Source organism: Agelaius phoeniceus, chromosome 33, assembly GCF_051311805.1.
Source record: "Agelaius phoeniceus isolate bAgePho1 chromosome 33, bAgePho1.hap1, whole genome shotgun sequence".
Taxonomy (NCBI): domain Eukaryota; kingdom Metazoa; phylum Chordata; class Aves; order Passeriformes; family Icteridae; genus Agelaius; species Agelaius phoeniceus.
In genome coordinates, this window is record NC_135297.1 from 1,358,556 (window position 1) to 1,367,703 (window position 9,148).

The 9,148-nt window shown below is 60.2% G+C and overlaps 1 pseudogene; it reads right to left on the reverse strand.

Annotated features, from left to right (window-relative positions):
- Window positions 1-3,433: 3,433 nt before the first annotated feature.
- Window positions 3,434-6,498, reverse strand: LOC129131883 (serine/threonine-protein kinase pim-1-like; annotated as a pseudogene).
- Window positions 6,499-9,148: the final 2,650 nt, after the last annotated feature.

A 9,148-nucleotide genomic window follows, 5' to 3' on the forward strand; every position in this document is an offset into this window, starting at 1 on the left:
TTCACAAACTTGTGTTCCGCACAGACCAAAAAAATGTGGAGCCTGACTGAAAGTCTTGTGCAGTTCCTGTGGGATGCAGATGGAGAGATAGTTTTCATGACAGTCATGCTACTCAGCTTTATCATCTTGGACAACGACACGCTGATGCCCGGCCCCATCACACTGCAGCTGCTTGAGGCGCTCCTGCCACTCTTTGACCACGTAAGGCTCACTGCCCCCAGCTACAGCCACTGGCTGCTGCCCGCACACTGTGTCCTGTGCATTTGCAGGCCTGCGCCAAGCTGAGCCCCGTGCAGCCGCAATGCTGAGCTCTTGTCTTCTTGCTTCCATACAGAACAATTGGCAGGTTCAGCTGATCTCCATCCTGCTCTTCCGAACGTTGGTGACTCTTCCACAGGAAAGGGAAAAAAAGGCCCTGAAGACACCCCTGCGCCAGAGCCTGCTGCCCCTCTTCTTCCACTGCCATGACGGCAATTGGCTTGTGGCACAGGTGAGGACTCGTGGGCTGCTGCTGTCCCCCTGGCAGGGGGCTCGGCTGCCTCCTGGCCTGGCGCCTGCCGGGCTGCAGCCTCCTGCAGGCCTTGGCCCAGGGACGCGGGTCCTGCACCGTGGGCTGTGGGGCCAACTCCGCGTCTCTGCTGCTCTCCAGGCTTCTGGGAAAACACTGCTTTGTGTGGCCAAGTTCCTGAAGAGGAAGAATCTTGAAAGACTGGTGAAGAGCCAGAATCTGTGGAAGTTCAGCAAGTGCCTGGTAAGGAGGGCCTGGAAGCCCCAGGCTCAGCCCAGAGAAGCCCCCTGAGGGCGGTGCAGGCAGCGCCTGGCCCAGGGGCTGAGCCCGCGCCAAGCCTTCCCTCCTGCTGCTCTCTCCAGCTGGCAGAAGACAGCAGCAGAGCGGCCGAGCACCTGCGCCGGGCCCTGCCCTACCTGCAGAGCCCGCAGGAGTCCCTGCGAGCGGTGGCCATCAGGTTCACGGGTGAGCCACGAGCCCGGGCTCCCTCCCCGGCCCGGCCCGCCGCAGCTCGGCCCCAGCCCCGCCTGCTGCCCCGGCAGCGCCAGCCGGGCCCGGCGCCGTGGAGCCCCGGCTGGCCTGGGCATTGCTGCTGCCGCCCTCTGGCAGCCGTGCCCCGGGGCGGCAGCGTGTGCCAAGGGCCGGGCTGAGCCCTGCCGGGCCCGCAGCCCGTGTGGCCACAGCGCCGGCAGCGCCGCTGGCAGGGAGCTGTGCCGCTGGCGCCCTCACAGGCTCTGTGTTCACAGGGATGGCCGCGCGGCACCTGAGGGGGAAGAAGGAAGAGCTCCGGCTCATCTGCAACGGTGAGTGAGGCCAGCGGGGGCTGCCGGGGGAGCTGCAAGCCCTGCCCCGGCTGCCGAGGGCTCTGCTCCCTGTGCGCACCAGGGCCGGCGTGGGCAGAGCACACGGAGATTTCAGGGCCACCCGGGGCATTGGTGGCCAGCAGCTTCGGGCTGGTCCCCTTGGTGCCTGCTCCCTCCTGGCCATGGCTAGAGCCGGCTGCCATGGCCCTGCCAGGGCGCTTTCCTCGGCTCCCCGCAGGTGCGGCATCTGACCATGGCTCTGTCCCTCTCTCTTTCAGCCCTTCAACACCTGACAGAGGACACCAGCAGTGCCGTGTCAGACATGGCACTTGCAACATTGCATGTCCTCCAGGCACTGTAGAGTGAGCCATATTCCGTCTTCCAGAGGCTGCAAGATCAGCTCCGCAGGGCATGGAGTGAGATGAAGGACTACATTTTGTTCATCACGAAAAAGAGACCAGTGTGTTACAAGAGTTCTCTGCTGACTATTTCTGTACTACTTCATGAGATATGAGCTACAAGGATACCAGGGAAGGGGTTGCAGGAGCCCACACATAGTCCCACCCAGAAAATGGTACAAACAGATAACTAACAGAAATAACGACCAGGGAAAGGCTGGGGAAAGGGCAGGGGCAGATTAACACCCAGCAGGGAAACCTTTCCCACTGACAAATGGTACAAGCAGATAACTCACAGAGATAACGACCAGGGAAAAGCTGGGGAAGGGGCAGGGGCAGATAAACAGTCTGCAAGGCAGGATATTTGCTTGCTGAAACTTGATAGGACACATATTGCGTTAATCATAAGATTTTGGTAATTTTCCACGGAGAAGTCACCAAATAAAGACATAGGGTGAAGAAGACGCGGCTGAGGAAGACTCCGCAGCCTTTTATCACCGACCACCAGGAGACAGAAGGATGAACCCCTAGCAACAACCAGCACAGGCGCAGAGAACTCCGAGATAACATGGACTCCTGAAGGATGGAGAGGATAAAAGGACTGAATCAGAAACTAGTTGGCGCGGCAGTAGGTGGAGCTGAGACTCCCCTGTCGCCCAGCGCTGAGCCTTTGCTTACGTAGTATAACTGCTTCAATAATTAATAAATTCTTTGATTGGAAATTGCTCGTTTTGAGTCAATTTTATAACATGGAGGACTCGGCCTCGTCTCTCAGGGCTCGGCTGGCTGCACTGCTGCAGCTCTGCAGAGAGCTGATGCCAGAGGCTCTGTCTGCTGGGACCACCTGAGCCAGGGGGAATTTTCCATTTCTTTCAGATTGTTCTTTTCTTCCTTTTGGTTTTCCTTTAGTATATCAATATAGAGTTTGTTAGAATACACAGACTCCCAGGAGCTTTCTTTTGCTACCCAGGCTCTGCAGGGCTTAGGGGAAGAGGGGGACAAGGGTGCCTGGGCTCGGCCAGCTGCCCAGGCGTGCAGTGTTGCAGGGAAAATGGCCAGAAGCCCCTTGGCCTTTGGTGGTTCTGCGGAAGCCTTTGTGCTGGTGACAGAGCGGCTGGGCAGGGGCCAGAGCTGCGGGGATCCCTGTGAGAGCGGTGCCTGGAGATGGCCACAAGCCCAGTGCCAGGCAGGAAGCGCCCTCTGTGTCCTCCTGCCCGTGTGCTGCTGGCTGGATTGCTGAGGGCTCCCGGCTGCCTCTGGATGGGGCTCCTCTGGAGCTGCTGTGGGGCTGCGGCGCTGCTGCCGGGCAGCTTGGCCGGGCTGGGGCAGCCCCTGAGGGGATTGGGCCATGAACGTATGAGGGGCCGGGAAGCTCTCACAGGTTTCGGCAGTGGGAAGGCACGAGGGGGATGTGTGAGGGAGTGGGTGGCTGTAACGTTGGCTGGTGGGGAATTGGGTTGGGGACAGAGAGAGCACTCACCCCGATGTTCATGTGGCAAACAGAGAGCGTTTATTCTCAATCCCTTCCTTCTAAAGGGCCTTTGAAAAACCCAGTCTGGAGTCCCTGCGAGCGGCGGCCATCAGGTTCATGGGTGAGCCATGAGCCCGGGCTCGTGGCTCACCCCCAGTCAATTTCATTGCTCTGATCTCTATGCCTTGTTTGATTCTGGACAGTGAAATGCTGCAGCCCTGGGAGAGATGTGACTGGGCGAGGCCCCTGGCAGTCAAACCAGGGCTGGTACATTCACACAGCACGAGCCAGCCTTCCCTGTGACACACGGCAACAGAGTGCAAGGCACAGCTCCGGGTGCTCCCCAGGAACCTCAGCTCTGGGAGCACTGTCTGCCCCAAGCTCCAGGGGCTGCAGTGGGAGCCTGGCTGGGCTCTGCCCTGGGGCCATCCTGCAGGGACAGCTGGACACAGGGAGCATTCCCTTGCCACAAGCAGACAAACCAGGGCTGCAGGGCAGCTGCTGCAGCATGGACTGCACTGTTGTGTGCTGTGCTCTGGGGCTGGGGCTCCCCACACAGGGCACTGGGCTGGTGTGCCACAGGAGACACAGAAGCTTCAGCTTCAGCCCAGGCTGTGCTGGATGTGCTCAGAGCTGGATCCAAGCTTTCCCATCAATTCCCTGTTTTGGAGGAGAGCAGGAGAGCAGGACATGTGCCACCTCCTTATCAGCTGCCAGAGCAGGATACCCATGAGCCCGCTGCTGTCTCCCAGCACTGGGATTCCCCCCATGGCCAGAGATGAGGATCCACCTTGAGAGAGCCCTTGTGGCAGCGAGAGCTGATGGTCCCAGCTGATGTTCTGGAGTGGTGAAAGGGTGCTCCTTGCAGACCATCTGCTGCAGCAGGATGCCCAGGGACCAGATGGTAGCTGGCTTGCCATAGTCCCAGCCAAAGTGGGTCCATTCCGGGGGGCTGTATGACCGTGTTCCTATGGAATACAGATGGAGTTCAGCAGGGGGATGCTGCTGCTCCCAGAGCCTGGCCCCAGCATCCCTGGGCGTGCGGGGGCTGCCCCAGTGGCACACAGCATGACCCACTGCCCTCTTGCCAGCACCTGGGACTTGTGTACAGACTTGGGGTTGGGAAAGAAGCCACTGGTGCTGGAAGAGGGCAGCAAAAGCCCTGGCAAGGCCCGACCATAATAAGGAAGAACCCACTCAGTGCTGGTGAAATACCATGACATCATTATCCCTGCCTGCATTGCCCCAAAAAACATTATTAACCCAAAACAGACCAGGTGAGTGGAGCAGTCCAAGCCCTTTCTCACCTGAACACCAAACTGGCTGGGGCACAGGTTCCGCTTCCCCCTCTCTGCTACCTTTACCCACGGGTGTTTTTCTTGGGCTGGCTGCCCCAGCCCCAGTTCTGGGCAGAGTGGTTGGCAAAAGCTGCCAGCAGGGTTGGAAGCTGGCTCCCTACTCAGCCCTGCTCAAAAGCAACTCAGCTGAAGACTCAGTGCCATGAAGTGCAGCAAGAAAGAGAATCCCTGCTGCCACACCCAGTTAGGGCTGTGAAATGTTGGGCCATGAGATGCCAGGACCAGGAGCACACCCCTGCATGGGCTCACCTGCAAAGTGAGTGTAGGCTGTCTCTTGCAGGTAGGTGCCACAGCCAAAGTCGATCAATTTGGCCTGCACGATGTGCAGGTCAAGCAGGATGTTCTCTGGTTTGATGTTCCTGCGCAGGACCCCGCAGCTGGTGCAGTGCTGCACGGCCTCCAGCACCTGGCGGAACAGCTCCCGCGCCACCTCCTCGGGCAGGAACCCCCGTGCCCCAATGAAATGCTGCAGGTCCTGACACCGCTCCGGGCGCTCCAGCACCATCACGATGTCGTTGGCGAGCTCAAGGCACTCCAGCAGCTGGACCACACCAGGGAAGCCAGTGGACACCTTGGCCAGCAGCACGATCTCCAGGGGTGCGCTGGTGCCATCGGGCTGAGGGAGGAGCACGATGCCCTCAGTGGGGCCGATGCTGTGCCGGGGCTCGGGGAGCCCTCAGCCAGCCCGGGATGCTCTGCGCCCTGCGCTGGCCCCACGCCCGCTCTCCCTCGGGGCGTCCTGGCGGCTTCCACCGTGCCGGGGCTCAGCTCATCCCCGCCCGGCACGGCCCGGCTGCTGCCGCTGGCCCCGCTCACTCACCAGCTCGCCCCAGTGCCGGATGCGCTTCCGTGGCACCCTTTTGATGGCCACCTGCAAGCCAAGGGCAGCAGCGGGCTCAGCTCGCCGCCTGCGCTACCCAGCCCCATCCTCCACCCTCCTCCTCGTCTGCCCCCTCCTCCTGTGCCCGCCGCCGGCCCTGCTGCTCACTGGGGTGCCATCCGAGAGCCGCGTGGCCGTGAAGACGCTGCCGAAGCCGCCGGGCCCCAGCAGCGAGCCCAGCCTGTCCTGCTCCTTCAGACCCTGCTACGCCTTCCCTGCCGGCGGGACGCGGCTGTCAGCGCTCGGCCCGGGGCCAACAAGGGCCCCTGAGTGCCCCTCAAGTGCCCTGGGCCGGCCATGCCCAGGTGTTCGCTCCCGGGAACGGGACAGCGGCGGCTCGGGGCTGGCGGCCGTGCTGCCGAGCGGCGGAGCTCGGGCCGGGCGAGCCGCAGCAGAGGCGGTGGGAGCGGCCGCGCTGCCTGTGTCCTCCACGGGCCCTGGGAGGAGCTGGGGCCGGGGCCGGGGCTGGGCTCGGGCCAGGTGGAGCCAAAGGGAGGCGATGCCGCCCCAGCCCCAGGCACTGATGCCCGCCCAGCAGCGCCACCGCCAGTACAGCCAGAGCCGGCCGGAGGCGAGACTGCGGCGGGACTCCCGGGGCCGGGCACGGGGCAGCCCCGTCTGGGTCCGGGGGCATGGCCCGGACGGGCATGGGGAGAGAGAGAGACTGGGAGAGGAGGGGACACCGGGAAAGGGAGAGCGGGACAGGGTGCAGGACTGCGGGAGAGGCGAAGCGAGAGGGAGTCAGCAAAGTCGCTTCTTTCTCTGCTTTCGCTGCTGCTGCCGCTGCTGCCGCTGCAACTGAAGCTCTGGGGCCGTTTGTCCCCGTGTCCGTTTGTCCGTTGCCCGCTCGCCCCCGCGCCGAGCCCCGCGGTCCCCGGGGGCAGCCCCTGAGCCTGTCCAAACATGGGAACTTGGCCCTGTTCAGCCAAAACCCAGAGTCTGGACACTTGCACAGCGGCACAGGAATCCCCTCGGTCGCTGCTGTGCATTGTCCCTGCTGAGGGTCAAACACTCTTGGAGTGCATTCCCTGAATGCAGAATTTGTACCTGAACCAAGCACTGCACTTACCTCTCCAGCATTGCCTTCCATAAAAAAAAAAGCAGGGGAAGGCAAACTGTGTATAGCTCATGGTATTTGACAGTGTCTTAAACATGCCAAGTCATGGATCTTAGAGGTGAGATCCATTTGGAATTAATGGGATGGAGACTTAGTGCAACATGGAAATGGAGAGCATAAAAATAAATACAGTAAAACATCTTGGTTTGTTTCTTTCTGTTTTCATTTCATTTCTTAAAAGCTCTTTCAGTTCTTCCAGAATCTTGTCCACAGTCCTGTTTGCTCTTTCCAAGAACCTTTCCTGGAGAACCAGGTGCAGCTTCTGTCACAAGATGTGCCACCAACTGCAGCTTCTCTTGGCTTTCCACACCGTGCATGCAGCACGAGTCTTGCAGCAAAGCAGGACAAATGTTTGAAGAACTTTACAGCTTGTTCTTTCTTTTCCTTGTGGGCTGGCCACTTGTGCCATTGGTGAGGTTTTCATTGTTACTGTTCTACCCTAAGAAAACATGATGGGCTCCCAGGAATTGTTAGGCCATGCAAGCCTGACTGAATGCAGAGAAATAATCTCCTGAGCCTGCAGCCTGAAAGGGAGAGCTGTGTGATAATCATTCCAACATCCCCTGGGACATCTTGAAAGTTATGTAGAAGATGAAAATGGGCTGACAGAGGGAGTTTGTTTCAGTTTTCGGTTCAGATGCTTCTACATCTCATGCATTGATACAAATCAAGAGTACAATCAGTTCATGAAAGGCAGCAGAACAAGCTGGACCTCTGAGGAGATGACTGAAAGAATCTGAAAAGAAGAAATGCAGGGAATGACTTAGTGAGCTTTGGCTGTACAAAGGATCATTTTTCCTAAATACTTTCCAATCCATTCCCTAAACTTTTGTCCTTCCTAACAAGGCCATTTTCATCCCAGATTCCCCATGAAATGAGGGACCTGAGCTTATGGAAGAGTCTGAAAGATGCCCTGTTCCTCTGCAGGGGCACTGAGGCTGAGGCAGGAGCCTGAGCCCTCTCTGGGGCAGCCTCCTCGGAGCTGGAATTTGTGCCGTGCTGGGAGAGGAGGAGGAGGGGGAGAGCGCTGGCGCTGTGTGGCAGGAGCAGGAGGTTTGGGCCGCAGGACATTCCGTCTGCGCCGCTGCCCCGCAATGGGCGGCCGTGCCCGGGGCTCTGGGCCTGGCCCCGCGTGCGCTGAGCTCCCGACACTGCGGGAGCTCCCCAGGCTGGGCTCAGCTTCCCGCTGGGCCTGGGCAGCAGGCTGGGTGTGGCAGGCCAGGGACAGGCGTTCGGAAGATTTCGGGCTGTAACGGAAAATTACAGGAATCCTTCTACCCCCCTCCCCATAGATAAGGATCACCCTTGGAATGTAGCCAGACGTGTAGCCCCCCTAACCTATGCATGCCAGTAACTTTCCACTCCACACTAACCCTCGAAAGTATAGCCAAACCCCTGTCTGACGTAGAGAGACCCCTTAGTCCATAAATACCCTTAAGACCCCTCAATAAAGGCCTTTAACCGTCCACCACATTGGTGTCAGCGTCCATTATTGGCCACAAGGGATCCCACGAAGGAGATCGAAGTGCTGGACTCTGAAACCAGGTCACTGCGGCCTTCACAAGAAGGCAACATAGTGGTGCCGAAACCCGGGAGCGACGAGTCCGGGCGACGGGAGTACTCCTGGCCAGGGGACAGCACTCAACACCGGAACGGCTATAGCGAAGAAGGGGGACGCCCCAGGACCCGCGATTCGTATGGAAGCGATAGCGAAGGTCATAAGTTTGATACATATGCAATGGGGAATCAAATGTGAACTCAGGAATTTTAATCTCGCATTGACGAGACTCCTAGAGATTGGGGTCATTTCTCGACCCATAGATATATTGCACTCTGAGGTGTGGCAGAAATGTACTGTCGCGCTAGCAGAGGACACAAAAGCCACAGGCAGCAGCAAAAGCCTGAAAGCGTGGGGGAAGGCAGAAGCAGCCCTACGCAAAGCATTAGAAGAACGGGAGACGTGGAATGCTGCGCGCTCCTGTTTGTTAATCACGCCACAGCTGGGGGAGGGGGCGGTAACGCGAAACCCCCCTGGTGGCGACCCGATTGAGAGCGGGGAGACGGGGGGCCGGGCGCATCCCATCCCTCCTCCAGCCCAAAGCCCCCGGAGCCCTCGGAGCCCCCGGGGGACCCCCTGACCCCTTCGGGGGACCTGCCGGGGCCCAGACCACCTCCGGAGCCCCCCAGGGTGCCCGCGGACCCCTCGCCCAACCCTTCCCCGCCGATAGCCGACTTAGCGCAAGAAGCGGAGGGATTCGCATGGTCCTTTTGGGAGGGGCTGGCGGCAGAGGCTCGAAATATCGAGAGGGCTGGCGCGCGGGCGAGCGGCGGAGGGGATCCGCCGCCCTACCCGTTTGAATATGGCGCGGGTGGCCGGGGAGAGGGGTGGAGCCCGCCGGCTCGCGGCGGGAAGAACCCAGAACCGCGGCCAACCGCGAACACGCATGCGCGGGAAACCAGCGCTGAGCCCATGCCCGGCCGAGAGCCACGGATCCCAGCAGACGCGCATGCGTGGGGGTGCGACAGAGGGCGGGCGCTCACTCGGGAGCCACGCCCACTGATGCCACCATATATGGGAGAGATCCCTCCCTGCGGGAGGCAGGGCGAGCCCAG